Below are 27,996 nucleotides of genomic sequence, written 5' to 3'. Positions count from 1 at the left end.
GCCTTAGCCTGGTTCAATAGATTTAGTTCCAATAGCAGTGAAATTATGCTTGAGGAAAAAGGTTAACCATATTTACCATAAGGGCCTGAGTAAAATACAATTACGTGTAGAAAATACATACATCTAGTAAAAAACAGGAGTTAGAAAGGTAAGAAAATGAACATACAGTTGGAAAAGGATTACATACATATAAAATTCATAAGTATATTACATAGCTTATGGGAGATGAACATAATAGTATGAAGGAAATAGTAGCAATTGGGTTAGAGGAGGTGAGGCAGCATGAATAAAGAGACCTCTTTCGTAAAGGGAGTTCATAACTTCTAGCAATTTCTGCATGTTTAGAAGGTTAGAGGTACTTGTGATTGAATCTATTTGCAAAGTGAAGATAAAATTCATTTTTCCTTTCCCTTCAAAGGACAAACATTGTTTTCTTAAGTCCTTATGCTAGTAGTCCCAGACCATGGCATTAATGATGTTGGGAAGGTGTTTAAGTTCAACACAACATAAATGAACAAAGGCAAGGGCAACACAGTTCCTGGCACATATTAGGTCAAAAGGTACTCACTAACTATGTTAAATATAGCAATTAAACACACCTATTCATCTCTGCATTTTATCAAATCCTCAATAAAATAAAAGTTGTAAGAAAGGAACAGACCTATAGAATAAAGAGAATAGGAAAGGAAACTAGAACAGAAAAAAAAAAAAGGCTATCAAAATTTTAGAAAGAAAGAAGAAATAAATGAGTGTTACCAGACTTCACCCTTTCCAGCGTCAAGGAGGTGAAGTCTGTGCCATGGGTGGAAGATGACGGGGATGATGCCCGGCTGCATTCCAAACACACAGACTCTGTGCTACACATTCAGGGGCACTAGTAAAATAAACTTTGAAATAACTTGAACTTAAGTTGTACAACACAGAACTGCTTGGAGGGGAGCCAAAAACAAGTATATACAATATCAAAATCCAGGCATGGTTCAGGAACTAGAGGCACTCAACAGTCCTGAAAGGAGCAAGAGCTGGAGTAAGATGAGGTGGGGATGTAGGCAGGGGACTGACTGAAAGGAAAAGTCGGTATCCTACATCGCCTCTTACAATCCTTGCAGCAGAACACGAAGGTTTGTTCTCTGAAGAGACAGAAGCAGAGTAAAATTTTACTTGGAGAACAGCAGGCACAGAAAAAGGCAGGGATATCACATTAAGAACAGGAGAAATACACTGTTGGGGGGGAAGCTCTACCCTAGGAACAGATGAAGAAAAATGAGCTCCGACTGCCCTCATCACTCATAGGGCAGAGTCGCAAATGAAAAGAGGAAAGCCACAAAGACCAAAGACAACAGTACCCACCTAGAATGCCACTTGTAAAGCAAAGGTGTCACTGAGAAAAGTGGGGCACTGCCCCCACCTGTGGCTCCAGAGGAGAGGCAAAGAGAGTCTGCCCAGGGGAAAAAGGAGATGTGAAGAACAAAAAGCTGGGTCATTCCCCCACGGAAACTGACTTTATTTGGAACAGTGCATTGGGAAGCACAAACCTAAAAGAACTAGAAATTTTGGTGGTGGTTCATTAAGTCAATGATGGTAGTTCTTTAGGAGCAACAAACTAAAACATAGGTCAGTCAGCTAAAATCATGGGAAAGATTGCTAAAAAGAAAACTCCTCCTAGAATTAGAACAAAGTTCAAAGTTTGCTCCTGAAAAGTGGACAAAATTGCATTGTATAAGACTGTGGAGCAATTATTCCAAAGTGTACTCTTCTAAAAGTAGAGAAATCAGCCGACATTTAGTGTATGCTAACTGCTGAGTATAGCCCCTATAGAATCACAGCTGAAAAGAAACATCAGGTAAACAGAAAATCCAAGAGGGCCCTTCAAAAACTACTGCATTGCAGGGTGCTGTGCACATGGCTAAGTCTATACCCTAAACGGGGGGACATAGGGACTGCACACTATGGGGAAATATACTTCACTGAAATAGTTCAGTTCATGTAAAAAAATTAAACATACCAAAAAATAAAATAAATTACCAAGTACTACAATGAGGGACATGGAGAAACAGTGTCCAGAGTCACTAAAAATATTATCTAAGTGTTCTGTATTCAAAACAAAAATTACGAAAAATTCTGGAGATGGGTAGTGCTGGTTGGAAAACATTGTGAACGTACTTAATGCCACTGAGTAGGCTACCTAAACATGGTTAAAATGGTAAATTAGTTATTTTGTATGTTACAACAATAAAAATAAATTTTAAAAGAGGTAAAAGATGTTCTGAAGATGCCTCATCAAAAGGGGTATATAAACTGAAATATAAACTTTATTAGTATGAATCAAGTGAAAATTCTTAATTTATAAAGGAAACTATCCAAAAGGAAAAATTTGCTAGAGCAGTTTTAAAATAGATTTGAAATAAAAGTTTTGGGAAACATGTCAATAGGTTACATAATCAAAAGAATGAAGAAAACAATATTTAGAAAAAACAATATTTCAAGTCCTGGCTGGTGGCTCAGTAGATAGAATATTGGTGCAATATATGGACACCACCAGTTTCAATTCCCAGTCAGAGCACACAGGAGAAGTGATCATCTGCTTTTCCTCCACTCACTCTTCCTCTTCTCTCTCTTATCTCTTACTGCAGCCAGTGGCTCAGTTGGTTTGAGTGTGGACCCAGGTGCAGAGGATAGCTCTGTTAGAGTGCATCAGCCTCAGGTACTAAAAATAGTCCAGTACTTGAGCATCAGCTCCAGATGAGGTTGCCAGGTAGATCCAAATCAGGGCACATGCAGGAATCTGCCTCACTATCTCCCCTACTCTCACCTCAAAAAAAAAAAAAAAATTAAATCTCAGATAAATGTATGGCATTATTAAGCATATCAAAACACAAATAATGAGAGTTCTAAAAAGAGAGGCAAAATAGAAACAAAGAACTTTGAAAAATTAATAGCTGAAAAAATCTTAAATTTCATGAAAAATATTAATACATTCAAAAAGCTTTATAATCTTTATGTATCATAAATATAAATATGTCCACATTAACACTGTGCTATATCAGAGTTAACATTTGAAAACAAGAGAAAATTTTAAAGTTGTAAAAGAAAAACTACATATTAAATACAAGGAAGCTCCAACATGTAAAATAGCTGATTTCTCATCTGAAACGATAGAAGTCAAAAGGTAGTGGAATAGCATATTCAGAGTTATAAAAGAAAAAAAAATGAAAACCAATAAACTTATATCCAGAAAAGCTATATTTAAAAAGTAAACACAGGCCCTGGCTGGTTAGCTGAATCAGTTAAGAGTGCGTCATCAGGAAATAACAAGGTTGTGGGTTTGTTTGATCCCCAGTCAAGGCTCACATGGGAAGCAACCAAAAAATGCACAACTGAGTGGAACAACAAATGCTTTCCTTCCCCCTCCCTTCTCTCTCCCTTCCTCTCTCTGTCTCTCTAAAAATCAATAAAAATTAAGCCCTGGCCAGATAGCGTGGTCAGTTGCAGCGTCATCCCAGAGTGTGGAGGTTGCCAGTTCCATTCCCCAGTCAGGGAACATACAGGAGCAGCTCAATGTTCCTGTCCCTCTTCCTCCCTGACTCTTTCTAAAAAATAAATAAATAAATAAATAATAATAAAAATAAATAAATGCAAAATATAGTTCAGAGAAACTAAAATAATGTATTGCTACTAAAGACAACTTAAGAAATACTAAAGACAATTCTTCAGGGTGAAAGCAAGTGACCCCAGATAGAAACTAAAATATGCATGAAAAAAGAAAGATCATCGCCTGATCAGGTGCTGGTGCAGTGAATAGAGCATTGGACTGGGATATGGAGGACCCAGATTCGAGACTCCAAGGTCGCCAGCTTGAGCGCGGGCTCATCTGGTTTGAGCAAGGCTCACCAGCTAGAGCCCAAGGTCGCTGTCTCGAGCAAGGGATCACTCGGTCTGCTGTAGCCCACCAGTCAAGGCACATATGAGAAAGCAATCCATGAACAACTAAGGAATCACAACGAAGAATTGATGCTTCTCATCTCTCCCCCTTCCTGTCTGTCTGTACCTATCTGTCCCTCTCTCTGACTCTCCCTATCTCTGTCACACACACACAAAAAAAAGATCATCAGTAATGATAATTATGTAAGGATAAAAATATAATCCAATAATTCTCCTTTTTTCTCTTAGCTGATTTAAAAAGCAATATGTATATAATATTGTAACACAATAATGTAATATATATAACAATAATAGCACAGAAAGGGAAAATAGGTTTACATGAGTCATTCTATATTTATAGTGTAAATCTGAAGTAATTCTATTAAGTTGGGACATGTATTGTGAAACCCAGAGCATCCACTAAATAAAATAACTCAAACATAATAAAAAAAACTATTAAAAGAATTAAAGTATCACATTAGAGAATATTCACTTAATTAGAGTAGAAAGAATGTAAAGGGGGAATAAAATAATAAAATAACAAAAATATAAAATATATGAAAAACAAAAAGTAAATTAACAAATATAAATCAGTCTGTATCATTAAAGACAATAATGCAAAAGAATTAAGCACCCAATCAAAAGTCAGGAAAAATATAAGACTCAATGACAAATTAATATCAAACTATATGTTATATACATGAGACACACTTTAGACTCAAAGGTATAAATTAATTGAAGTAAAAAGATGGGTAGAGATATACGCAAAGAACAACCATAAAAGTGTTGAAATGACTATACTAATAGTTATTTGACATTAGTCATTAGACAAAATAGACTTTGATTCAAAACAATATATTATTAGAGATAAAAATATGTTTTATAATAATAAAAGAATCAATTAATCAAGAAGATATAGTAATTATAAACATGTATGCATTTATACATATATTTATAGTATACTACATGGCTCAGTTCTGAAGAATAGTATAAGATACTAATGATGAAAACAGTGAGTACTGTTTTAAACCAGGGGTCCCCAAACTACGGCCCGTGGCCACATGCGGTCCCCTGAGGCCATTTATCCCGCCCCTGCCGCACTTCTGGAAGGGGCACCTCTTTCATTGGTGGTCAGTGAGAGGAGCATAGTTCCCATTTAAATACTGGTCAGTTTGTTGATTTAAATTTACTTGTTCTTTATTTTAAATATTGTATTTGTTCCCATTTTGTTTTTTTTACTTTAAAATAAGATATGTGCAGTGTGCATAGGGATTTGTTCATAGTTTTTTTTATAGTCCGGCCCTCCAATGGTCTGAGGGACAGTGAACTGGCCCCCTGTGTAAAAAGTTTGGGGACCCCAGTTTTAAACAATAACTAACATAATTATATTGGAAGACTGTGTGTAGTAGGTGGATGAAGAAGGGATTTTCTAGCTAAGCAAAATAATCATCTTTGAGTAGAAAGCTCGTCAATTAATCTGAAAAATTTAAAAATTATATAAATCTAGGCACATTATTTTATAAATATGCAGTTTGAATAAAAAAGAAAAAAATACTAAAAGTGCAATATCCTTGTGGAGCAAGGATCAGAGATGAGTGCAATGAGTCAGGTGACTACTCTTCTTCATTTGAGTAATGTACACACATTACTTTGACAACAAAATCATTAATTAAAAAAATAGGAACCAGCTGACCAGGCAGTGCCACAGTGGATAGAGCTGTGACACAGAGGACCCAGGTTCAAAACTCCATGGTCACCAGCTTGAGCATGGGCTCATCTGGCTTGAGTGTGAGCTCACCAGCTTGAGCCCAAAGGTCGCTGACCTGAAGCAATGTCGCTAGCTTAAGCAAGGGGGTGCTTGGTCTGCTGTCGTCCCCTGGTCAAGGCACATATGAGAAAGCAATCAATGAACAACTAAGGTGCCACAATGAAGAACTGATGTTTCTCATCTCTCACCTTTCCTATCTGTCTCTCCCTATCTGTCCCTCTCTCTGTCTCTCTCATACAGACACACACACAAATAATAATAAAGGGGAAAAAAAGGAACCAGATAGCATGTCCATAGGATCTTTTATTTTTTCTTCTTCTTTTTCAAGTGAGAGGAGGGGAGATAGAGAGACAGACTCCTACATGAGCCCTGACAGGCAATCCATTTCTGGGATTGATGCCCTGTCCATCTGAGGCCATGCTCACAATCAAGCTATTTTTAGCACTTGAGGTGGATGCCACAGCCATCCTCAGTGACTGGGCAGATGTGCTCAAGCCAATCAAGCCATGGCCGTGGGAGGGAAAGAGAGAGAGAGAGAAAGTGAAAGAAGGATGAGGATAAGAGGTAGAGAAGCAGATGGTTGCTTCTCCTGCATGCCCTGACCAGGAATTGAACCCAGGTGCACTAAGCCAACCAGCCAGGGCCTAAAAGTTCTTAATGTATAATCAGTACAAACATTTTTAAACCTTGGGGTACTTTCGGAGGGATTTCCTACAACAAAAGTAATTTTTTTATGGATCTTATAATTTTGGTGAAGATTATCTTAGTCACATTTACTCAGTGTCTTCCACAGATATTTTAATCACTTTCTCCTTTTCCACACCTGCAATATAATTATAAATACAGTGGAGACAATACGTAGTGATATACTTCCAAACTGTAATTAACTGGACTGCAAAACTATAATTAAAATTGTAGCTTTTGTAGACTATAGAATCAGGAAATATAGAGATAGGCAAGTAGTAAAAGATTAGTATATTACTACAAGTGCTATCCAGTGGAAGCACTTGTATATTGGAAGACAAACTAAATAAAACCCTAAAACAAAATATATTAACTTTATATAAAATTTCAATGACATATAAGAATAATAAAATTCATACTTAATAATAGAGACCATTATTTAAAATAAATCTGAACTCAAGCTTATCCTTCCAATGAAAGTATTTTAGCAAGAAAATTTATTTTAATTTCTGAGAATGAGTAAACTTTATAAAAATCCTAATTGCGTCTAATTTCCATTTCTTAGGCTCATTATGTGATTTCTACAAAGTTAGATATATACAAATATAAATGTAGTCACATCTTCAGTAGAAAAGGTGTTAAATCTTTAGAAAAAATAGCTGGGGCTCAGAGCTGAGTGGGAAGAGGCAAGAGGAATCTCTAGTACCAAAAGGAAGAGGCTACCTGAATTTTCAAAAAAAGTCAGCTTGAAGTATCCCAGAGCTTTATGAATAGTCTTGGTAAAGCCCCGTGCTTCCTTGTTTCAGGACTTGCAAATACTTGGTATAAATAGATCAGCAATAGAGGAAGGCTTTGGATCTCATTTGGATTATGTTACTTCAGAGGCCTGGTCACTTTGGCTTCTTTTCAAAATTAATCAATCATCTAATTAATTAACTACTGTATGTATGTTCTGCCATATTGCTTAATCATATGAATAAAACAAGGTTTGAGCCTGACCAGGCAGTGGCGCAGTGGATAGAGCATCAGACTGGAATGCGGAGGACCCAAGTTCAAGACCCCGAGCTCGCCAGCTTGAGTGCGAGCTCATCTGGTTTAAGCAAAGCTCACCAGCTTGGACCCAAGGTCGCTGGCTCGAGCAAGGGGTTACTCGGTCTGCTGAAGGCCTGTGGTCAAGGCACATATGAGAAAGCAATCAATGAACAACTAAGGTGTCGCAACGTGCAAGAAAAACTAGTGATTGATGCTTCTCATCCCTCTGTTCCTGTCTGTCTGTCACTGTCTATCCTTCTCTCTGACTCTCTCTCTGTCTCGGAAAAATAAAAATAAAAAAAATTTTAACAACAACAATAACAACAAGGTTTGAGCTATCTGAGGCTATAATCTTACTCCCAGGTAGGAAGAGCAGAGTAACATTCTGCCTAAAATGGTGTGTAGGGGTGTCTCCTTATCCATCAGCTTATCTTTCCTCATCTAGGGACTAACCTATACAAGAGAGGATGCAGGGAACCCATGAGACCTACTTTTTTGGATAGGAGTTTGATAATACCTGAAGCCTAGGAAAAAGAAGACTTCATATCTTCATTCAAGTTTAGTAGACCAACTGACCAACTTTTGCCTGGATTTCTCTTCATCTGTCTGGGGCAAAATACTCAGGGAGATCGAATTGATACCCTCTCTTCCACTTCACTTCCTGCCCTTTCCCTCTGTGCCAGTTCCATTAATGACTCTTAATTTTTCAGAGTCACATACAGAACACTCACAGCTTAAAAGTGATGCTGAAAAAAATATCTAGTTCATTTTTTCTTGAAGGAAAGAGGCTTATCTAACTATGTGTGCAATAATTCTTTAAGTATGTTCACAAATAAGTGACTCAAGGGTCCTGCTTAATAATTGAAGGGTCAAAAATAATTCTTCTATCATATATAACATTTATAATTTTGTAAACAAACATTTAAAATTAATAATATTTTGGTAAACATGTGTCTTCCTGAAAATGTTTGTTTGCAGCAATCAGGCAATAAAAGGTAAACTATATTTATCATGAACATAACTTTGTAATGTCTACATACATGAGTATTTGGGTAATGAAGTATTTGGGGAGTCAGGGTAACGCACACTAGAAATCTATAATGCAGGTCACAAAAGTACTCTGTCTCAAGGTATATCTGCTTTCCCATGCCACCTTTGAAAAGAGCCACATGATATGTATTATGAAAGCAATTAGGCAAAGTGTCGATTGCCTTCTAGGATAATTCAATCCTGTCCTTTATGTAATAAAATGTAGTTTGTTAGCATATTACAAAGTAGAAAACAATTATGTGAAACCATTACAAGGACAAGTATTAGATCTGTTGTGATACCCACATCTTAGCATGTGACACATGAGTGATGCTATTAAATATATGCAGAATAAAAAGTGCATTTTTAAAACATTTAATTTCTTATTTTGGGAAATGGAAAAGTCCTCTCAATAAGGCTGTGGTTCACTCCTTTGCCTCTCAATATATACAAGCTCTAAGTTATCATTTGTTTTTTTAGGTGAAAATTCTGATAGCTATACCAAATTATAAGCTTATGAATCATAAATATTTTATTAAAAACTTTTATTAAATTTATTGATTTAGAGAGATAGAGAGAGGAAAGGACAGGGAGAGGTGTGGGGGAGAGAGAGAAAGAAAAAGACATTAATTTGTTCTTTCACTTATTTATTCATTCATTGGTTGTTTCTTGTATATTTCCTGACTGGGCATCAAACCTGCAACCTTGGTGTTTCAAGACAACACTCTGATCGACTGAGCTAACTGGCCAGGGCCTACAAAGTACTTTCATTACCTTAGTAACTCAATAAATGGTTGGGGTTTATAATAATAACAATGGGAACAACTAAACCCGAAAGCTATTTTTTTAAAGTTGAAATCAATAATGCATGGTAATAATACAGACATTTCTGTTAACTATCAAGCGGGCTTTATTCATTGATTCATTCATTCATTCATTTATAAATTACTTATTGATTATACATGATATATAACACACTGTGCCAGGAATGACATGATTATCAAAAGTTTCATCCTGGACTGATAATCTACTAGAGAGAGAATTAAATCATAGACTGATAGACATAGAATTGGATGAAAAAATAAAACCTTAGCTCTATGAAAAAATTAATAAGGATGTTGGATCCAACAGGGAAATCACTAAAGAGTACCTCAGGGGGGCAACAGAAGCCGAGATCTGATTTATTAGGGCTTACCTTAATATACAGCAGAGTCCCTAGAGAACTTGTTAAAATGTAGATTCAGAAATCTGGAATGGTGCCTGAGATTCTGCATTTCTAACAAGCTCCAAGATGAGGCCCATGCTGATTATTCAAGTACCACACTTTGAATAGCAGTGATTTAGGTAATAGATCACAGGATAATAGATTGTTTAAACATTTTTGGTAAATATAAAGTGTTAATGTCTCCAGGCAAATTAGACACCAATGGAAAACTATAGTTCCATTAGCATCCATCTTCTTTGGATGTGAACTCACAGACTTTGGGCCCCTATCTCTTTGGCTTCTCCATCTTTTTTGGAATAAGTTGATGTGGTTGCATGCTGACATTTAAGGAGGAGGTGGTACAGTCAGGGATTCAAAAGGAGTGCAGTTAGAAATAGCTACTGTAGAGAACCCAGCTGAAGTCAGGAAACACTGACATGTTTTTTTGAAATTGGAAACTAAAAATACACAGCAGTCCTAATGGTATGATTGCTTTTGTATGATTTCACATTGCATGCTTTATTTATTTATTTTTTTCTCTAGCAGTGCAACAGAAAAGCAGGAACTATCCCACAGATTGCTTAATCGAAGTTGGGAAAGCCAATAATTATTTAAATAAAAAAATGAATGAGTGAAATAAACTCTTAGGCACTGCAGTTTAGTAAAAAACAACCACCTGCTCTTTAGAAAGTGAGGCACCACTAAAACATTTATAATAAGCTAAATAAAGCAATGTGAAAAATTGAAAGGACACATAGAATGTACAGGGATTGGTGGTTTTGAATAGTTTTGTTATGTTAGTGATAGGAAGGAAAGTTTTATTCCTAGTTTGCTGAGATATTTATCATAATAAATTAAATTTTGTTAAATTGGTTTTTCTGTACTTTTGAAATATTCCTTTTTTGTCCATTTATCCTAAATTTGTTGTTCTAAATTTGTTAATAACTTTTTCTTTCTTTCTTTCTTTCTTTCTTTCTTTCTTTCTTTCTTTCTTTCTTTCTTTCTTTTTCTTTCTTTCTTTCTTCTTCCTTCCTTTCTTTCTTTTTTTTAATTCTTTCTCTCTTTCTTTCTTTCTTTCTTTCTTTTTCTTTCTTTTTTAAGTAAGAGGAGGGGAAACAGAGAGACAGAATCCTGCATGCTCCTTGCCCAGGATCCACCTGGAAACCCTCATCTGGGGCCAATGCTCAATTCAACTGAGCTATCCTCAGTGCCTGAGACTGACACTTGAACTAATTGATGCACTGGCTGAGAGAAGGAAAGAGGGAGAGAAGGTGAAGAGAGAGGGCAAGAGAAGCAGATGGTTGCTTGTCATGTGTGTCCTGACAGGGATCAAACCTGGGATGTCCATATGCATGGCCGATGCTCTATCCACTTAGCCAACAAGCCAAGGCCATGGCTTGCTTTTATTTTATGATTTAATAGAGACATTTGGTCACTAAGACTTAAGGTTTGGCAATAAATGGGGATGTAAAGTACAGCACAGGGACTATGGTCAATAATATTGTAATAACTATGTACGGTGCCAGGTGGCTACTAGACTTATTAGGAGGATCATTTGGTAAGTTATATAACTGGTGAATCATTATGTTGTACATCTGAAACTAATGTAATATTCTATGTCAACTGTAAAGAAAAAATAAAATTAAAATGGCTTAAAACTAAAAATAAATAAATAAAACAAATCACAGAAGATAAGCTGGGCAAAGATAAAGCCATAAAGCCCAACAACAAAAAAATGTGTTTATTGTATGGGGACACAGATTCTCACAGGAGCCTATGGAAAATCTAAATATATAATTTTCTTTCATTTCTCTCTACTCTCATTTTATATCTTAGCCACTAAGTAGTTCTGACACAGTTTTTATATCTTAGCCACTAAGTAGTGCTAACACGGTTTTTATATCTTAGCCACTAAGTAGTTCTAACATGGTTTTTATATCTTAGCCACTAAGTAGTGCAAATATAGTTTTTTCATGTTTATTTACAATTAATCTTTACTGCAATAAGATGAAAGAAAGTTGGTATATTTTTGTTCTATTTAATTGAGGTAGAAAATAAGTCTCAAAGAGTTTAAATAATTTGATTCTTTTTCAAGGCTCATAATACAGAAATTAGAAATCAGGTCAATATCTATAAGATTTTAGTTTTTGCCCATGAACACCCAATAGAAATTCTCCCTCATGCTTCATGAGAGGAATGTAAAAAAGAAGAGATACCAAAAGAACTGATAACCTTGTGTGAAAAATCTCCTCTGTATATATAAAGCCTTGGCTCAAACTCATGATAGGAATGTCAACAGACACAGGGGATTTAACAAATCAGAGGATTATAATAGAAAGATTTTAAAGTATTTTAAAATTAAAATATCACCCACCAAGCATTCTGAAATGATTCCAGAAACAGGTATGAGTTATCCAATATGGGGAAAAATAACTAGAGTTATTTCTTTCAGATTTATAAAACATGCAGATTTAAAATTTTTATTTTGGAAATGAAAACATTAAATGTAATTTTTCCTATGTAGCAAATGATTAATTTCCAAGTCAAAAAAAATAAGCTCAATATTATCTTTAAGATGAGTGTGCCCTCTACCAATGCAAAATGTCTGTTTCAGATCAAGTGAAACATAAGCTTATGCTAAAATTTATCTCTATTCATGATATAAGATGTATCATTTCTCTCTCTCTCTCTCTCTCTCTCTCTCTAAAGCATGAGTGAGAGAGAGACAGGACAGGAGCGAGAGGGAGGAGAGAGATAAGAAGCATCATTTTTTAGTTGTTTTATTTGTTTATTGATTACTTCTCATAAGTCTTTTGGGGGTTTAAGCAAAGCCAGTAGTAGCCCCTTGCTCACATCAGCAATCTTGGGCTTCAAGCAAGCGATCTGGGGCTTAAGCTGGCAAACCTGTGCTCACCTCGGTGTTCCGAGTCAATGCTCTACCCACTGCACCACCACCAATCAGTCATATCATCTTTCTCTTGAAGATCATGTATCTCAAAAGTAATCTTCACAATCAATAAGTGTGATGCATTACATAAACAAAAAGTAATGTGACTACTTTTGTTTCTGGGGTTAAAAAACATGTATTCAAAGTGTAATTCTAGAATCAAAATATAAATGCAAAGAATAAAAAACATTCCTAATAAAATTATGCACAATTTTTAGTTGAGATATCCCTTGTCTGAGATACTAAGTAGACAAAGTTTTTACTCCATAGGTAAAAAGTGCAGAAAGAAAAGTGATCTAATTAAAAATGGACAAAGGACGGAACAGACACTTCTCCAGTGAAGACATACAGATGGCCAATATGCATATAAAAAATGTTCAACTTCACTAATCACCAGAGAGATACAGATTAAAACCAAGTGAGATATAACTTCATGTGTGCCAGAATCAAAATCAACAAATGCTAGCAAGGGCGTGGAAAAAAGTGAACCTTCGTGCACAGCTAGTGAACAGCCACTATGGACAACAGTATGGACTTTCCTCAAAAAATTTAAAAAAAAAAAAGCTGCCTTTTGATCCAGCGATATCACTTCTGGGAATAAATCTTAAAAATCCTGAAACACCAATTCAAAATATGTAGGCACCCTGTGTTCACTGCAGTGTTATTTACAATAGTCAAGTGTGAAAACAATTCAGCTGCCCATCAGTGGACAAGTAGATGAAATAAACTATGGTACATTTATATAATGGAATATTACTCAGCTGTAAAAAATAAAAAAACTTATTTTTTGTGTTAACATAGATAGACCTGAATATTACTATGCTAAGTGAAATAAGCCAGTCAGAGAAAGACAGGTACCATATGATTTCACTCATAACGGGGAACTAATGTACCAAATGAACCAACAAACAAAATAGAAACTGACTCAGAGATAAAGAGAACAGAGTGACAGCTTGTCAGGAAGGTAAACCGGGGGTCTGGATGAGAAAGGGAAAGGGATTAAGAAAAAAAAACTCATAGACACAGACACATTCTTGTGATTATCAGAGAGAAAAGGAGGTAGTGGAAGGTGGAAAAGGATACAGGGGGAAGAAATGACTTGGGTTAGTGAACAAACAATACAGTACACAGATAATGTATTGTGGAATTACATACAGTGGCAATAAATCTTGCAACACAACTTAGAAATGATTTTTCTTTGTATGTGTTATAAATAACATTTTATTTTATTGGAAGTGTTATGTGATGTGTTTATAATAAACCATTTGACCATCTGAATAGATGCAAAAAAAAGCATTTGACAAAATTCAGAATTCTTTATGATAAAAACTCTAAAAAAGTGAATATGAAAAGAATGTACCTCAATGTAATAAAGGCTATTCATGACAAACCACAGCTAATAATATACTCGATACTGAGAAGCTAAAATCTATTCCTCTAAGATCAAAACTAGACAAGAGTGCCCACTATCACTACCTCTAGTCAACATAGTACTGGAAGTACTAGTCACCACAATCAGACTAGAAAAAATAAATAAACACAATCTAAATTAGGAAGAAAGAAATAAAATTCTCACTATTTACACATGGCATTATATTTTGTATGGAAAACCCTAAAGACTTTTGTGCCAAATTTTGTGCCAAAATTTATTAGAATTAATAAATGAATTCAGTAAAATTATAGGATGCAAAATCAGTACACAAAAATCTGTTGTGCTTTAATACGCCAATGAATGATGAGGTGAAATGAGAAAAGAATATTATTACGCATCAAGAAGCTTAAAATATATAAAATTAATTTAACCAAAAAAGTTAAAGACCTGTACTCTGAAAACTATAAGACATTAAAAAAAGAAATTGAAAAGGATACAAATAAATGGAAGGATACACCATACACATGGATTAGAAGGATTAATATTGTCCTTACCACATAAAGCAATATTCAAATACAATGCAATGCAAGTCTTCTCAAAATATCAATAGTATTCTTTGCAGAACTGGAACAACTAATCTTAAAATTTATATGGGACCACAAAGGAGGTCAAATAGTCAAAGAAATATTGAAAAATAACAATGAGATAAGTATTATGATCCTGATTTCAAGCTTTATTATAAAACTACAATCAAAACTGAATGGTACTGGCATAAACACACACACACACACACAAACTAAAAAGCTCAGAAAGAAATCTTTACATATACAGTATGGTTAACTGATGAAAGAGGTAAGAATATACAATGACAAAAGGCAGTTTTTCAATAAGTGGTGATGGGACAACTAAACAGATACATGCCAAAAAATAAATCTAGACCACTTCATTACACCATATACAAATGTCAACTCAAGATTAAATACTTAAATGTAAGACTTGAAACCATAAAACTTCTAGAAGAAAAGATAGTCAGTAAACTCATATCATTCTTAGCAATATCTTTTGGGGTATGTCTCCTTGGGCAAGAAAACACAGAAATAGAAAATACTTCAAACTAAATAATATTACACAGTGAAGGAAATCATCAATAAAACAAAAAGACTACCTCCTCAATGGGAAAATATATTTGAAAATGATACACCTGATAAGAGGTTAATATCTAAAATTTATAAGAAATTCACCCTTGACCAAGCGGTGGTGCAGTGGATAGAGCATTGGACTAGGACATGGAGGACCAGGTTCAAACCCTGAGGTCACTGGCTTGAGCGCAGTCTCATCTGGCTTGAACAAGGCTGACCAGCTTGAGCCCAAGGTCGCTGGCTTGAGCATGGGATCACTCGCTCTGCTGTGGTCCCCTGGTTAAGGCACATATGAGAAAGCAATCAATGAACAACTAAGGAGCTGCAACAAAGAATTAGTGCTTCTTATCTCTTTCCCTTCTTGCCTGTCTGTCTCCATCTGTCTCTCTCTCTCTCTGTCTCTGTCACACAAAAAAAGGAAATTCATAAACTTCACACTAAAAAAAAATACTATTCAATTAAAAAATGGTTAGAGACATGATGAATCTTTACTCCAAAGAAGATATTCAGGTGGCCTATTGCCATATGAGTAGATGTTCAACATCATTAATTATCACAGAAATGCAAATCAAAACCATAGTCAGATACCAAACCACTTCATACCTGACAGAATGGTTATCATAAAAAAAAAAGAAAATAACAAATAGCAAGTGTTGGTGATGATGTGGAGAAAAGGGAAAAATAAATAGTAGCATTATTGACAATAGCCAGGGTATGAAAGCAATCTAAGTATATCTATTGATGCATCAATGGATAAATAAAATGTGATGTGTAAATATATTATCCATAAAAAATAATGGTCTTTTCATTTGCAACAACATGGATGAACTTAGAGGGTATTATGTTAATTTAAGTAAGTTAGAAAAAGCAAATACTTTATGATTTCACTTAGTAGTGAAATAAAAAAAAAACAAAATATATCAAGAAAAATAAATTTGTTTCAAATTAATAGTTTTGATTAATTACAAAATTATCCCTATTTAACATATATCTACTTGGATATTCTTTATACAAAACATTATGTGATAGGTGCTTAGGGTATGGTAATAACCAAAGCTCTTCTTCTGTCCAGCTCTTCCTTTCAGTATAATGAGAAAGGAAATCATCGCCACTCCCATCCCCTGATAAGCAAGAATAAAGATATTTGAGGGATAAAGAGAAAAACTATTTGACTTTAAAAACAGAATGGAATAGAGTGAAAAAAAAGAGTAATTTTACTGTGGATAAAACTAATAATTACCACCTCAGCCAGATTATCAAAATGAATATCAAAAGTCAGAAATCAAGTTAATAGTATCATACCTTTGGTACAATAAGGTGAAAATGGAATTTACCCTCTGTGATTCTCCTTTGAATAACCTAAAACCCCAGTATCATCCTGAGAAATTTTGCAGACAATTTCTCATAATAGGACATCCTACAAAACACCTGATCAGTACTACTAAAAATTTTCAGTCACTAAAGGCTGAGAAACTGCTATAATATTTTTATATACTGATGTATTATAGAATTGTAAACTTGAAACCTATATAATTTTATTAACTAGTCACCCCAATAAATTCAATTTAAACAAACCTAAATAGGGAACCTAATAGGCATGACCACAACATGCAGCGTAGACTCCTGGATGCGATTCTGGGACAGATAATGAACATTAAATATAAATAATGAAACCATCAGATGAATAAGTGAGATGTAAGGCTTCCTAATATGAAGAAATATATCCAGAAATAAGAGACCTATAAATTTATAGCAGAGGAAGAGAAATACCACTCAGAGAAATAACAAGTAGGTTGATGTAACTTGTTTCATACATAGCAATGTACATCTGTAATCTTACAGTTTTCTTACTTTGTGTTCAAAACTGTGTTATTTTCCTGGCTTTGCTGCTCAATAATTACATGGTTTTTGACAGGTCATTTGTTCTCTCTGAGGTTCTGATTCCTGTGATCATCTGTGAAACACAGTAATAGTGTCTGTCTTCAAGGGCTATTAAAAGAATCAAATATCTTCTATAGAACACAGCAGAGCTTTGGCTATCTGATGGTTGCACTGAATAGTTACCATACAAATGTGAAAATTGTGCTTCTCAGAAGAATAAGACGGTATCTTAGCAATTACTTTTATAAATTTATATTATTGATGCCAACCATCACACACTTTTTTTTCTAACATAAAATTTTACTTTTTCTAATTTAAATTGGTATAGTTTATAGGTACCCCAGTACCCAAAGTCCAACATATGTTTCAGTTAAAAGCAAAAAAAAAAAAAAAAAAACTACTTAAAAAAAAGACTTTCTTGCCCTATGACTGATAACTGATCTCAGAATTCATGCATGGGAAAACATACAAAATAGGAAAAATTTATATTTATTAATTGATATGTTCATGTTATTTATTATAGTATAAGTTTGAGGATAAGCATTAATGTTAAGATAAGGAAATGATAAGGTAAATTATCTGTAAATATATACATATGCATAGGCATACATATGTATGTTTATATATATATATATTACAGTCCTGATTTAAATATATATAGCAATTAAAAAAATGTCTAAGTTGAAATGTAAAGCATGACATCAAATTGTGGACATTCTAAGATTACGGTTCTACTCAGAAGTTTATAGGAAAAAGACTACAACAGAAAAGACCACAAAACAAATTATGAGGTTACAAGTGACTTCAGCTTTTGTTCATTTTCCACCATTTTTTCCGATGTGGTTATATTTTTTCATGATTTAAAAGCCAATTTTAAAAATATAGAATATATGTTAAATGATCATAGAATTCTGATTCCAACATTGTAAGAGTTAGAAAAAAATTTATTAGTATTAACATAGCCATCCTCTGCTTTAATAAAATTAAAAATAGTTTTCAGATAAAATTAGTTAATAGTTTTAATTTTTTATAAAAGAGCTTATCATAATATATCATTAATAACTAAGTTACTATGAAATCTAAACTTTGATTTGCCAGAATGATGATGCATTACAATATTTTTCAGAAATAAAAGTTACAGTTGAATAAGAATTTTTTTTTTTTACAGACAGAGAGAGAGTCAGAGAGAGGGATAGACAGGGACAGACAGACAGGAACAGAGAGAGATGAGAAGCATCAATCAATAGTTTTTTGTTGTGACACCTTAGTTGTTCATTGATTGCTTTCTCATATGTGCATTGACCATGGGGCTAGAGCAGACCAAGTAACTCCTTGCTCGAGCCAGTGACCTTGGGTCCAAGCTGGTGAGCTTTGCTCAAACCAGATGAGCCCATGCTCAAGCTGGTGACCTCAGGGTCTCGATCCTGGGTCCTCCTCATCCCAGTCCAATGCTCTATCTATTGTGCCACCGTCTGGTCAGGTTGAATAAGAATATTTTTTGTCATTATTTTTGTCCTCAGTGAGGCAATTTAAATTTTTATAATTAAATTTCAATTGTTCAATAAATTTGGCCAATAAATAAAATTTACTTACTCATTATTTATGTAAAATTAAAAAAAATTAAGTTGTTTTCTGTTGGTTTTATTAATTTCATAAATATATTTTTCAAAGAAGATAGTATTTTTATTAGTATGACATATACCTTAAAAAATCTTTAATATTTCTATATCATGACATTTTCCTAATATTAAACTATATTTCTCTTCTAGGGTTCTAAAATCTGACAGTTTTATAGTTCAAGTTATATAGTATTTCTACTTGATGTATTTTGCCAAGCAACCTATTTTGGTGATATTCCCTTACTTTTTATGAATATAATTCCCATTCCATCTCACTGCAAATTGGTATGTCTCTAAAAATTTAAGCAATTCTAAAAGCATTCATTTATTCTCAAAAGAGTTACTTTGCTTTATTGTTTCCTTGTTTTATTTATGCCTTATCTCATCAGTTATGTTTTAAAGCCAAGTCTTCTTTAGATTGCAGTGAATATCTAAAATTTGTCTTGGGTTTTAGCTCATCTCACAACTTAGGGAAGAAAAACCAAGTATTAATCGTCTGAAATAACTTTATTGAAATCAGTAGCAGTCAACAGGGCAATTGCTCACTGACTCCTTGACATCCTTTAGCATTTGATCCCTCTGATCACTAACTCTACCATGATCTGTTGAAGTGAGGCATGAAATTCACAAAGACAATAGTAAATTAACTTTTTACTTCATCTTTTTAAAAAACAATTTCTAGATGTGTTTTTCCTGAGTGATCTTCTGTTAAAAGGGAATTTCCAAGCAACAACTCTTAACTTTACTGTGAAGAATGAAAAACAAATAAATAAGAAAAAAAAAAACCCACAAATAAACCAAACAGTGGGGCATCTGACCTCTAATTTCTTCCTTTTTTTAAAGATTTTATTTATTAAAAAAAAAAGATTTTATTTATTCATTTCAGAGAGGAAAGACAGAGAGAGAGGGGGGAGGAGCAGGAAGCATCAACTCCCACATGTACCTTGACTAGGCAAACCCAGGGTTTCAAATCCAGGACCTCAGCATTCCAGATCAATGCTTTATCCACTGCACCACCACAGGTCAGGCCTCTAATTTCTTCCAAATTTAAATTTTCTGTTGCTGATTTCACAAGATATCTTTCAAAGCACAGCTTTCTAGCAATACCTTAAGAATTATCTTCCTCCATGAGAACTCATTAGCTGAACCTGTGTTCTGGGTTGATTTCTACCTTAGACACAAATGTTAATCTTATCATAATAGACTTGTAACTTCTGCTTAAAGAATAACTTCAAGTTTTCAGTCAGTACAAATAAATATACGATAGTTATTATTTTGTACTAGGTTTTCTTCAAAGTTAAGCACTAAGGAGCGTGACCTATCCTTTAAGAGCTCACCTAAGGTCACATAAAGTCAAGAAATATTTTAAAGATATAAAATTAAATATCATCTAAAAAGTTGATATTTACATTATCAACTACATTAATCCCTCATTTGAAAATGAGAACAGAGGCAAAGAAATGTGAAGTATGCCATAGTCATTTCATAAGTTGTGCTATATACCACACCTCAGTCAACATTAATTAATTAATTCCCAACAGGGCATAAGGGTTCCCTTTTCTCCACATTCTTATCAACAATCAACACTTCTTTGTGATCTACTGATGATAGCCATTCAACAGGTGCTAGGTGGTATCTCATTGTGATTTTAATTTACACTTTTCTGATTAGTGACATGAACATCTTTTCATATGCCTACTAGCCATCTGTATGTCCTCTTTGAAGAAGTGTTTATTCAGGTGCTTTGCCTATTTCTTAATTGGATTTTTTTTGGTGTTCAATTTTATAAGTTCCTTATAAATTTTGAATATTAAACCTGTATCAGATATATCAGCAAATATGTTCTCAATAATAAAATAATTTTTGACTGACTTATTCAGTAGATTTTCTAACAATCATAGTTCCTCTATAAAAATAATAACACCCAAGATTTATTGAGAACTTTCTTTATTTTTTTTATTTTTGTATTTTTCTGAAGCTGGAAACTGGGAGAGACAGTCAGACAGACTCCCGCATGTGCCCGACCGGGATCCACCCGGCACGCCCACCATGGGGTGACACTCTGCCCACCAGGGGGCAATGCTCTGCCCCTCTGGGGCGTCGCTCCGCCGAGACCAGAGCCACTCTAGCGCCTGGGGCAGAGGCCAAGGAGCCATCCCCAGCGCCCGGGCCATCTTTGCTCCAATGGAGCCTTGGCTGCGGGAGGGGAAGAGAGAGACAGAGAGGAAGGGGGGGTGGAGAAGCAAACAGGTGCTTCTCCTATGTGCCCTGGCCAGGAATAGAACCCGGGTCCCCCGCACACCAGACCGACGCTCTACCGCTGAGCCAACCGGCCAGGGCCATCTTTCTTTACTTTTTTTAAATGATGAGGGGAATAGAGAGATTTCCTCATGTTCCCTGACTGAGATCTACCTGGCAACCCTCATCTGGGGCTGACAGTTGGACCAACCAAGTTATCCTCAGTGCCTGGGCTGATGTTCGAAGCAATCAAGCCATTGGCTATAAGAAGAGAAGAGAAAAAGGAGGGGAGAGGGAGGGAAAGAGAAGCAGATGGTTGTTTCTCATGTGTGCCCTGACATGAAATCAAACCCAGGACATCTGCATGTCAGGCCAGGGCCTATTGGCTCTACCCAATGAGCTAATGGGTGAGGTCTTATTGATAACGTTCTATGTGCAAGTAAAACTGCTTTTTATGTAGTGAAATTTTAGTCTTCATATTAACAGTAAGATATAAAAATTTTCATTATCCATATTTTATATATATATAAAGAAATTTAGGCATAGAGCAATTAACTTACTTGGTCACAAAGATATTTTGTGGTAGAACTGGTATTAAAAATATAGTGTAATCCAGAATCTAACACTCTAAGATGCTACTCATAATTACCTGCATAGTTTACACTCAGTTACTGAAATCACTAGAATGTTAGCTACTTGAAAAGTTTTGTTCTATTTTGTTCACTGCCGGTTTGTTCACTCTACTTAATGCCTAGAAGATTGACTATGATAGCTGCCCAATACATAATTGTTTATTGAATCAACATGGCTATATATAAAATAGTATTCAGTATGAGCTGTGAAGGTGCTTTATAATTTTTAGTTTCAGAGCAGTACTAGGAACAATTATGTTTCAAAGAAAAAATATAAAAGTCAACTATCTATTATTAAGTACAATCTGAAATAGTCTATGGTCCACATTACTGTATCTGATTTTAATGTAGCTCGTGTGGGCTATTAATATCAGTTCCCATGCTCTTTTCTCAACAAGACTTTCTGATTCAGGTCTTGACCTTTAGTCTTATAATACTACCATTACTTCAATCTACTTTAGTAGTGGTTTTAAGAATATGGTGATATATGTGCTTATATTTTAATATTTACCCCTCCACACATTTTATAAGGGCAGGGACCATATCTCTTTTCTTCACTAATTTTCAGCATGTAACAAAGTGTTTGTCATAGAGTAGTAACTAAATTAATAGATCTTCCATGAAAATGAGTGACTGGAAATAAGTAAGTGAATGAAAGATTTAGAGGTGTGAAGTAAAGAATTTGGCCTTGACCAAAGAAAGTTCTCACTTTTGCCCTTGTGTTCCAGGAGGAAATCTTTGTTATAACTGATAGGAAGATTTATTTACAACATGTGTGGCCACTGCAATAAGAGAAATTATGTGATTTATGGTGGATTTGGGTCTTGTGGTATCAGCTAACATGAAGACTGATTTCAACCACATGGTCAATCAATCGATCAAGACTATGTAATAAGGACTCAATAAATATTCAGGACACTTAAGGTCAAATGAGCTTTCAATGCTTCATTGCCACACAGTGAGGTTGAGAGGGTCAACCTTACATGGGAAGACAAGAGCTTCACATTTGGAATCCTCCCAAACTCCATTCTATGAGTCTCTTCTTTTGACTGATTTCCTTCTATAGCTTTTCATTCTAATATACTGCTCACAAAAATTAGGAGATATTTCTAAATGAATATGAAGCAATAAAAAAAAGCATTTGATTTTTTTTGTTTTATTAAACAAAAACATCAGAAAAGCAAACAATAAGTCAAAGACAGTTCAATTATGCAAATGTAATGCAAAACCAACTTTTACTTCATTGGTGAAAATGCAAAAGGCTGAAAGTACTGGAGTATCTGCATGTCCCCTGATCCCCTAATTTTTGTGAGAAGTGTATATTTTAACTGTGACTATAATAGCTTTTAGAGAGTTATGTGAGAACTTATTGTAAATTATTGAAAAGGAAATTGGTTTTGAAAAGCCCCCAAAATTGGCGGTTAGTGTCAAGAGTGAGAGTAGTCTTATGAAGTAGGATTGAACCCTCAATCTTCACAGCTTGCATAACTCTGAAAGCAAAATAATTCTTATAGTGCAATGATCAGAGCAGACAGACATCCTTATGGTAGACATAGCCTTCTGACAAATGTGTTTTTAACTCTGCGACAGTCATTTAAATTGGCTTTCAATTTCACTATATGTAATATTATAGTAACACTAGAGTACCTCACAAGGTTATTTTGAAGAACATATATTAAGGCAGTGGTTCTCAAAGTGTGAGCCCTAGAAGATTTCCAGGTGCACCCTATGGTACACCAGAGAAAGATGTGATTTGGGGGACCAAAAAACCAACAGGGATTTTGGAGTTTAGGTTTTTGGTGGACAAAGGTGTGGTGAATTGGCTGTAAACTGACAGTCGGCCCAACCCCCCACATCACTTGCCTGATTAGGTTGCAAAAGGCTGTTAAGCTGTGGTGCTGGATTATTTACACTACCCCCCATGATCCCCGGAAAGACTGGAGGCAAGTTTCTTCTATCTTTTGTTTGGTGTAAAGTTAAGATGATATGTATGGTGGGGGGTTTCTGCACTCAACACAATTAAGAGTAAAATGAGAGGAATTCTTCAGTGTATTGATGAGAAAATGAGAGTTTTCCTTTCAAATATATGTCCAAACATTGAAGAAATCTCTAGAACACATCAGGCTCATGTTTCTCATTAACACAAGAATGAAAAAACTTAACACATTTGTGGCAGGGCCTGCCGAATTTATTAAATCATACTAAGAATGTATCTCTCTCTCTCTCTCTCTCTCTATATATATATATATATATATAAAGATAACTTTTTGTTGTTTTTTAAATTTTTAATCCCCCTTTTTACAAATTCTAAAAAGCATAACTCAAAAAAATGTAACATAAAAATGTTTTTTAATGTCAGAATAAATTTAATTTTGTCATATTTATTTTGTTTAATTAGCATAAAAGCATGCTTGGACTTTATATTTTTTTCGTTAATATTTGACTTAATTGTTATAACATATTTCTCAGAAATTTGTATATAGTACACCTACAATTATTTATATGATTTTAAGTGCGCCCTGACATCAAAAAGTTCTAGAACCACTGTTTTAATGAATGATTGTCCTAATTACAGCATATCTAGGTATCATATGATAAATACAATAATACTATTTATTTTACATGTGAGACTATCTTTTAGAACTTACTTGAAATTTAATTATTATAATCACTTTTATATAGCTTTGTAATTTATGTAGTCCTTTCTTTGGTGATAGCAAAATTTCTATTTAGTTATAAATTTAGTCCATTTAAATAACAGCAGAACTATATGTCATTGAAATATCATCCATCTTCCCCCTTTCTGGCAATCATTATATGTGGAATATCTTTAAAAAATGAATCCCACTTTAAAATATTTCCAGTAAATAAAATTCTAAAACTTACCAGAAAGAAAAAACAAAATCCTCATTCTAAAATTAATCAAACTTTAACATCCCTGTGCTTGTTATCTAATTAATAAAAACAAACAAACAATCCCCCCTCCAAAAAAAACAAAAATATCCCCATTATAATAATGCTTATATCATATGGTTGAATCAGAATGCTCAGCTGGGAGGCCCAAGAGGTCAATAGTTTTAAAGGCTCACAGATACATCTAGTGACCAGCAAGGCTTTGGAGCATGCTGCACAGTCCAAAGACTCAGAGAATGTCCAGGTCATTTGAGCAAATTTTAACATTATTTCCCTTGCCTTTTAGTCAAAGTTACATTTTGGGCTGGGCAGTCAGATCTGAATATAGAAAAGCATATCTCTGGAACTCACTATATAAAATAAGATTTTAACTAAGCAAGCTGAAGATAATCAAATGATATTATATGATGCTAAAAAAAAGATTATTCTACTGGAAAGAACTCTTAATACAAATGAATCAGAGAGTTAAATTATTTCAACGTTTATTATTCTCCAAGTTAAAAAAAAAAGTCTGAGAATCACTGGTACAAATGGGAGATAGATATTGTTGCAAAGGAAGGGGTTTATAAAGCTTGGAAGAAGTATTCTTCAATTTTTTTCATCTACCTACGGTACCTATTTTCTAATGTGCTATCGTAACTTTGTGATCACTTATTTAACTTCACAGTGACTGACTCTAACATTAGTCAAGGTATGCCAGAGATATATGAGTATTCTGAATACTAAAAACATATATCTTATGTAAATAAAGAACTAGCCTCTGGTTTTATATGCGATGCCTTAAAAGGTAATGCTTATAATAACAGAATCAAATTTATGTTATAAACCTGTGGAGTAAACCCAGCACGATGTCAAGGTGTTGTGATGTGACTCTTTAAAGCCCATTATGGGAAACCAGACCTACTCTCCAAATTATCCCTAGATAACATCTCAACAAGGGCAAACTGGCTGAAATCTAATTCTGTTCTATAGTATATAGAACCTTAATGTGTTTCCAAGTGTATACAATATCTCTATGAGGTGTATTTTATTCTTATTTTTCAAATAAAAAAGCTGAGGCTAACAGAAATTAAAGGAGTTGCAATCACAAGAAAACAAGGAGCCAATCTGAATCTGTAATAGCTCACTTCTTGAACAGTGCTGTCACCTTGGAAGTATGTAAAGGTTATTCATCACATACATACATTGATATGGATGCTTGATTGTTTCAACATACTTCATATTTATAGATATGTTAGTAGCATACAGCATTTTTACAGTGATCTCACACTACTCAGTAGCTTAGTCATTAGGCCTCTAGTGAAATAATAAACCAGCAGACTAAGAGAACAAATTATTTTTGGAAAATAATTATTAAAATTCTTATCTGCTTGAAGTCTGATATATTTGAGGGGACTAGTCCTTTAGTTTGTGCTTATGTACTTGGCTAAAACATAAGGAGAAAAGAAACAAACAAAACCAGCTACTCCAATTATAAAACCAAACAAAACACTCATGCACAAAGTAAAATAAAAATAAGAATACATTTCTGGAAAAAGAAATCAAACAGTTTGAAAATAAATAAAGTTGTCAACAACTCCACTAAAGTTTAAGTCTAGAATTCTTTTGTAAGTGTGGAAAAAATAGTTTGTCAGTTAAGCTTTGTCATCCTTTTAAATATTTAGTCTTTACAATATAATAAATACATAAAAATAATACTAATGCAAAAGATTAGACATATTAACTTAAAAAGAGAATTTATTCATGTACAGAAATACAATTAGAACTTTTGTTGAGGTATATAAAGTCAGTAGGATACCCAAAATACATTATTTCCTTACTATACCTCCAGAGTTATCCTTGTTTTGCAGATTATATAATTAATCTCTTTCATAATTTAACTCTTTTTTCTAACTATTCACTTTGGTCATAGAATGTATGTATTATATTGAAAATATAGAAGAGTTCTATTGTTATCAAAAAAAGCTTTTTTCCTTTTTAATATTGCACGTTGACATATAGCATTTGTTTCACATTTCTAACTATCCTTTTTCAAAGCCTTTATAATTAAACTAAAATTTATGAGGTTAAACTACTCTATCTATCACTGTCAAATCTATTTGAATTGACTTATTTAGATGATCTCTATTATACATGATTTAAGCACTTCAGCTAAAATAGCTTAGCCCTACCTTAAAACTGCCACATTATTTATTAATTAAGAAATAATTATTAATTACTATCCAATAATAATTTTACCATACATTTTTAATTAAAGGAGTAGGAAGAGATGGACATTAAGTAAACACTAAAAACTTAAGTGAATGGTCTTTAGTTCTCTGGTAATCAAATTTCCACTAAGAGATATTTGCTAAGGAAAAACAAGCTTAAACATATTCCATATTCACTTCAATAACTATAGACCTATATTTTTAAAAGAGAATGGCTCAAAAGTGGTATTAACTTTTTTTTTTTTAATAATAGATGCTGACACTTTTTTTTTTAGGACAAATGAGGTAGTAGACATGGCATCTTTGGCTACCTAGAATATATTTCCTACTATTTTGATAACTTTTTTTATCTGGCGAGGTCCCTCTTTCTGGAACATGTGCTTTTTGTGTGCTTCTGCAATTATTCCAGGGTGAAAAAATATAACCTGGGCCTAAAATAATTAGCACATGACACTCTGGTCATAATGTTGATTCAGGGATGCAAATACATACCACTGCAAAGAGGACTTGAACCTGAGAAGTCTTGAACTTTATGCTGCTGGAGACTAAGAATAAAGCCAACACAGTGCCATCTTTTGAATCTAAAAAAGTCTTTGGATTTCTAATAATACACGTAAAAAATGTTCTTCTATGCTTAAAGTGTTTGAGTTGATTTTTCTTCTAAGTTATTTCAAATAGCAAAAGTTATCAGTAACACCATGCATGTACCTTAACTCTTCAGCTCCACAAATCATCCCAAACTTTTATTTGTGCCACTATATGTTATAATTTTAAATTTTTCAATAGCAAAAAAATACTGGATTAAGTTATTTTATATTTGTTAATTTATTCATATCATGTAAAACAGCTTATTACTAACATCAAAACAATGACCCTGAATACCACTTAACTTGCGTTAACATATGCTGTTGATATTATATAAATTTTTAAAAATCATTGATTTGGACAAAATGTGGCCAAATGGGAGATCTACAGAGTGTCTTCATAATTTCATATAGCTCGCAACACATTCAGCATAGAATATGCCACAATGTTTGTTGCTTTTTAAAAATTGCCATATCTCAGCATACCTTTTTTTTTTACATATATGTATACCAACTTTTTACCAAATAATCTTATTCTCTTTCACAAAACTGAGACAATAATTTTTATTGATTGAATTTGTTCTGGGAACTTTCACATGGTTATAATTTAACTTTCCCTAAAACCTTCTTTAAAGACAATATAAGATGCTATAAATTCTATCACCATTTTAAGATATCAAATAATGAGGATCAATACTAAGAAGGTATAAAAATCAAAATTCAACTATAGTTCATGCAACTCTGAATTGAGAATTTGTTTTCTATCACATAGTATTGTTTCTGCTGTAACTTAGAATCTTGGCTACAATCACATGTAAGATTC

General features: G+C 33.9%; 1 protein-coding gene across 1 annotated transcript in view; it reads right to left on the bottom strand.

Annotated features, from left to right (window-relative positions):
* LRP1B (LDL receptor related protein 1B) overlaps window positions 1-27,996 on the bottom strand; it is a 2,131,860-nt gene that overhangs the window by 1,208,847 nt on the left and 895,017 nt on the right. The window lies entirely within an intron of this gene.

This window comes from Saccopteryx bilineata, chromosome 5, assembly GCF_036850765.1.
Source record: "Saccopteryx bilineata isolate mSacBil1 chromosome 5, mSacBil1_pri_phased_curated, whole genome shotgun sequence".
In the NCBI taxonomy this organism is placed as follows: Eukaryota; Metazoa; Chordata; class Mammalia; order Chiroptera; family Emballonuridae; genus Saccopteryx; species Saccopteryx bilineata.
This window is presented reverse-complemented; position numbering and strand designations above follow the sequence as displayed.